Source organism: Microtus pennsylvanicus (assembly GCF_037038515.1).
Source record: "Microtus pennsylvanicus isolate mMicPen1 chromosome Y unlocalized genomic scaffold, mMicPen1.hap1 SUPER_Y_unloc_3, whole genome shotgun sequence".
NCBI classification, from domain to species: domain Eukaryota; kingdom Metazoa; phylum Chordata; class Mammalia; order Rodentia; family Cricetidae; genus Microtus; species Microtus pennsylvanicus.
Window position 1 is genome coordinate 8342466 of NW_027460881.1, and position 6440 is coordinate 8348905.

Genomic DNA, 6440 nt, shown 5'->3' on the forward strand with positions numbered 1-6440 from the left:
TGATGATATCTCAATTTATGGGGCCATTCTGGGGATGTCAAGATCGATATCTCTCGAGTGGTTCTCAGAAGGCCATAGGGTGACCCTCTCTAGGTACTTAAGCAGGGAGGAGAAGTTGACCGCACTGTGACATGTCCCTAGGAACTATGTGTGCCTTGTCCCATATGACTATCTTGAAAACCACCATGGAACTTTTGTTTGGCAAATGATGGAGATCAAGTCAGGGTCAAATCAGAAATCTAGATGGAGCTTCCAAGCTCCAGTGGAAGAGCAGATGGATGGAGAAAAAGAGCAAGGATGTCAGGAATATAAGGGCTTGGTCACACTATGAGACACTGTGCCTGAATTAAGGGGATTTCAACTAATCCAGTGACCTGGGAATGAAAGAACATGGGATAAAACTGGAAGCTCTGAATGTGGCTGACATTTGTGGCAGACGGAGAAGCCAAAGATAATGGCACTTGCAATTGTCTGCATATCATACACTGGCTTTTTGTGATCATATTTTTTGTGGATGCATACCTTGCTAAATCTGGATGGATGAAGGGTGGGCTTGGACTTCCCACAGCTCAAAGTACCCTGCCCTCTATTTGGACTGGTGTTTGAGTGGAGAGGTTTATTTGCAGAGCAAGAAGAATGTGGGAGGAGGAAGAGAAGTGGAACGTTTGATAATTATTATTATGAAGTAATGGAAAAATCAATAGAAAATAACCAATGAGGACATTGGAGCTAGGAAAAAAAAACATTCATGTGAGTTGTTGACTCAGACCAAAAATTATTTTACAGAAAAAAAAAAAAACACATAAAGGGGTTGAGTTACTTGGACAATATGAATCAAGGAATTGGGAAGAAGATTGGGGTTTTTATTTTGGGTCTTCATGGGGCTGTATGAGCAGCATTTTAAGACCTGTATGCTGGATATTTCTGGGGGTTAGTTGGGAAGAAACCTGGCTAGGAGGAGTTTTATGACATAAGTAGAGCCTTGATGATGTCACAAAGCTTTGGTTGGGGGTGGCAACTCTGTTCCACATGAAGCACTAGTCTTCTGTGAAGGTGGGCTTACTATCTTCACGGTGGCTGAGGAGGTCAGTTCAGCTCTTGGGCTCCACAACTGTTCAACCGAATTTCCAGAAGTTGGAATCTAGAGAGCCAAGATATTTTCTTTTGGTAAATATGTTTAGGAAGCAACTAGGACCTCTGTAGTCAAAGAAAGGTTTCTTTCAAATCTGCTCTGGGTCCAAAATTTATGTCGTTAACAGCTCCTATATTTGACAGATGGGGGATGGTTAATGTCAGGTATTCTCCCCACTCTATCTTTGCTAAAAATGTCCAATTCCTCAGTCCACTTAAATGGCAAAGATCCTCTTTGTCCATATGTGTTTTAAAAGATAATTATTTCTAATAGGTGCTGTTGCACAGATTAATGTTACTTTCTTTTGGCAGTTTGACTCACAGTACTCACTTCTCTAATGAAGATACAGAATATCTTTATGTAATCAACCTGGATCTGGATCAGGAGACACAATAGAGAGAGCCAGTGGACTGGAGTGCCATGACCTTGGGCAGGTGGTTATAGATCAGCCAACTAACCAGTAGCTTGAGTGGTAAGGAGAGGAGTGGCTGTTCTTTGAATTCTTTGCCATCTGTTCAGATATTTCTTTCTCACTTTAGGTATAGGCATAGCTTCCTCTCTCATTGATATAGTAAGTCAGGAAGTAGGTTTCTCAGTAGAGGTCAATTGCATTTTGCAGCAGGAATATGTCTCTGATACACATATACTGAGCTGTAGACAAGAGTTTGATAATTTTCCTATTAATTTCTTAAGAACATATTCCATTTAGGTATCCAAATCTATTCAGCCCTGCCTTTTTCACCTGCTCCAAAGTTATTCCTGAAAAGAGCCTTGACCTCACATCCTCACCTTCTTATCCTTGCAGGCACTTATGTTGGAGGAAACCACTTTGTGTCTGATTTAAACTGAAGAGTTCTTCCTATGCAGAGATTGGCAGCTATGAAGCCCAAGCACAGAAACAGAGCCAAGAGACAGTGGAACAGGAGTGCTGTGGCCTATCTCAGAAAGTCTCCCGCCATGATGAACATGCCTCTTAGTATGAGTTGCATGCCACATCTCCAGAAGAAGAATGGGCCATCACTCCAGACGCAAAAACTTAGTAAGCCTTTTGAGGCCCTGGAGAATATTGTTGGCCGCAGAATTTCTCATGGCTGGAAGGAAGCCAATGAACCAGTCACCCATTGGAAAGCCATCATTCTAGATCAACTGCCAACATATCCCTCTCTCTATTTGTTGAAATATGATGGGATTGATTGTGTCTATGGCTTGGAGCTTCATAGTGATGAAAGGATTTTAAACCTGAAGATCCTGCCTAATAATGTGCCATTTCCTCAGGTGACAGACACTCATCTCTCAAACACCATAGTTGGCAGAGCAGTGAAACACACATTCATGGGCACAAATGGCTCTAAGAATGACTGGAACGGGATGGTCCTAGAAGAGGTGCCAATCATGAAGACCTGGTTTTATATTACCTACAAGAAAGATCCGGTCTTGTACATTTACCACCTCCTGGATGACTACCTGGAAGGCAACCTCCACATCATGCCAGGCTCTAAGGAAGAGTGGAGTGGCGTGGTCCCAGATGAGGTGCAGACCATAACGACCTGTTTCTACATTGTCAACGAGAATGATCCGGTCCTGTACCTTTACCACCATCATGATGATTCCATTGAAGGCAACCTCCACATCACGCCTGGATGTCCTCCAGTAGAGGTGACTTTGGAATTAGGCAGGGATTCCTTGGAGGGCAAAAGAGTGCAGTACAACAAAAAAGATGGAACCCAAGAGATAGGTAAAATTATTTGCCAAGTTCCCAACAAACCTTCTGTGTATTTCATCAAGTTTGATAATGACTTCCATATCTATGTCTATGATTTGGTGAAGATCTGTTAAAGTGAAATTCTCAAATTCTGAGGGGCAGACTTAATTCTCTCTTTGGGAGTGTGTTTTTTCAGAGATACCTCAGGTCTTCTATGAATCCTGGTATCTTTCCAATGGATTATTCTTTCTCAAAGAATAAAAATTTGTTAACATGTTGTGTTATTTGGTCAATGATGGATTGTGTTTGGTGGATGGGGCATCACAGAAATACATGCCTCAAAACAAAGCAGGATTTATGGTCTTTTCCCCTTGGAGAGTAAAGGACTGGGGATGCGTGGTGTGGTAAAGGACAAGATGGCTGTCAAGGAAGCAGTGGAGAGGGGACAAAAGGTTGTATGATCTCGGGGCGGTATGAAGCTTGAGGGAAAACCATGTCAAATGGAAAGATGTGACCGATATCAGCGTGAGGTATTGGGACTTAAGAGGATAAAGAGTAGATTAATCAGGAAGGGACGCAAATGTATACTCAAAATCAGAGAAAATTAGGTTTCATTTGGTGAATGGTTTAATTCGTACTGGCTGTAAGTCAAAGGATGTTTGATCTCCACTAGAGCATGTTGCTTAGTGAAAAGTGTCTCCGCTCAGTTGCTCTTCTCCAGTAAGTTGGACATCAAGCTACCTACTTAGTTTTGCCAGAATTCTGTCTGCCACCTACTTTGTCATGCCTGGATTCGGTATGCCTTGAACTCTCATAGGTCTTATCCATGCCATCCAACCCTTGTCAGTTCATTTAAATAATTGCCCTGCCATATCTGGAAAACAGTGTTCCCTTTCATTGATCATGTTCTGTAGTACTTGGGCTGTAAAACTCATGAACACACTCACCCACACACAGGATAAACATGTACATATGATGCCCAAAATGTGTGACATGCACACATATGATGAATGCACCGAACTCCATAATATCAGTAAAGTAGGGAATCCATGATGCTAGGTGGAGTCTGGCAAAGACCCCACACACCCATCAAACCGCCAAATACCAGTATGGTACTGATGTCTGACTCCCATCCTGTAAGGAACCTGCCATCCTGTAACTGGGCTATTTTTGGTTCCTTCATCTTCACAAACTTGGTTAAAATGTTAGAGTTGTCAAACTGGGAGTTAGGGTCCAGCATATAGATAAGCTGTCCCAGGTCAGGTGATTTGGCTACAATTTGGGTGAGAAGTTGTACCAGGGAATTCTGGTACACCCTCTCCTCTTCTTCTCCCTGTCCTCATCATCACTCTTGTGGGTGGGCCTGGAGCACAAAGAAGGTAAAATGGAATAAGCCTCCTCCTTAGTGGAAAACCTTGTCAATCCTTAATTTGACATGACTCTCTGAGGGAATGCAGCACATTTTTTCCTACTAGGTCTCCTCATTCATTGCTTCACTCATTTTTCCAATGAATGATTGAATTCATCAATTCTTCCCTGTCTCTCTCTCTTCTTTCTTCCCTTCTTCCATTTCCCCCTTGATTGTAGAAATTTGAGCAGCAGGGCTGCATCCCCATGGGGCCGCCTTGTAAGGTTATGCTCCGAAATAACAACACAAAACTATTCATTTAAACACTGCCTGCCCCATTATTTTAGGCCTCTTAACCCATGTCTAATAATGTATGTTGCAGCACGAGGTGCGCTTAGAAGGAAAGATTTAGCATGTCTGACTTGGTGGCTGGCTGTATCGCCATCTGCCTCAGAGTGCAGAGCTACCATTTCTGCCCATGGGAGAGGTGCATGGCATCTCTAAGCTCAATTCCTATTCCTCCCAGCATTCTATTATGTTTATTCCACCCACCTATGTTCTAACCTTTCAGGCCAAACAGTTTCTTTATTTAATTAACCAATGACATATACTCCATCATTACTCCTATTTCTGTTTAAACAAGAATGGAATCTTTAACTTTAACATAGCAAAATTACATATAACAAAACAGTTATCAAGCAAGAATTACAGTTACAATATTTATATCTATTTTATCTTTTATCATAACAATGGAACACTATAACTATCTATCTATTCTTCAAGTCCATCAGAGACTCCAGAATAATACAGTATTACCTAAGCAAACAAAAAGTAAACCATTTTCAACTCTAGAAATGACAGAGACATCTCGCTGCCTGGACAGTCACCCAAAGTTCCTCTGTACCGTTGGGGTTTCCACCCTCAGCCTACAGGCCCATAGTTTCCAGCAGACATTTCCATGAAGCAGGAAATTTCAAAGGCAGTCACTATCTGCTTGTCTTGAAGAATGTTTTGCTGACCCTTTCCTGAATCAGGAACACGAAAAGATCATCTCACCTTTAGGCAAGTTCAGTAGTCCTCTCTCTGAGTGTTTTCTGTGTACAGTTTATGCAACAATCCAGGCAAGAGCAGTTTCTTCCCCAAATGGCTATCAAACTCCATAAGGATCCTCTTTGATGCCCATCTTCTTCCTGAAGTAGATATGTGCTGCCAAGAGTAGAGTGTCTCACTGTCATGAAAAACCCTAAGGTACTAAAACATTAAATAGCCTATTTTGCAGTCTAGAGAGATATGAATAATGCCTATCTAACTGAAATATATATATATCTATGTAGTTAGAAAATCTAACTAACATGACTACAAACTTGACTATTATTAATGATTATCCATTAATAACCTATATACATTATATTTTTAAATGAACCACATAATCACAATACCTTAATTAAGATCAAATTTGCATATACATATAACACAATTGACCTAAAATCTCTATCAGTAAAGCAAAATCTATACTAATGCAAATATTCATATCTATATCACATCCCACTTTAAATGTAAAAGAATGTTTATAAGCCATATTTGGGAACGTGGGTGCAGTTTTTTCTCTCCAAAATGCTTCCTGCTGAATGGTGGCATCATTATTGATTTATCTCAGTTGGCAGTTGAGCGAAGCAATTTTTTAAAGGTGTTCACAGCAACCTTTAAATAGGGCGTGGTCCATCCTACAATATTAGGATAGAGGCATCCACAGACTATCAGCCTCTGTGAAAACAAAATAGAAATTCCTTTCCAAAGCATCATGTCCTTAGATCCAAATTTCAAAGTCAAGGCATTTTCAAAATATCTATGTTGGATTATTTCAGCAGCTTTTATAAAGAAACATCTTTTAGCAGCTATTGCTACTGCCTCAAAATTCAAATGATTCAAAAAGAGCATAATAGCATACAATATCAAAATTCGCTGTGAATTTTCCATCTTTGTGCGCTTCAATTTAACCTCTATTTTGTTTATTTTTCCTTTTTATTTTTTGCCTTTTGAGACAGGTTCTCTGTATCTTTGACCTGGAATAACTCTGTATACCTGTCTGTCCTTGAAGTCTCAGAGATCTGCCTCTCTCTGCCTTTCAGGCATTGGGATTAAAGGTGTATGCTACTACACATTGAACTCAAAAAGATCTGTTTGTCTCTGCCTTCAAGGCACTGGGATTAAAGGCGTGTGCTACCTCACCTTGAAGGTACAGAGGTCAATCTCCCTCT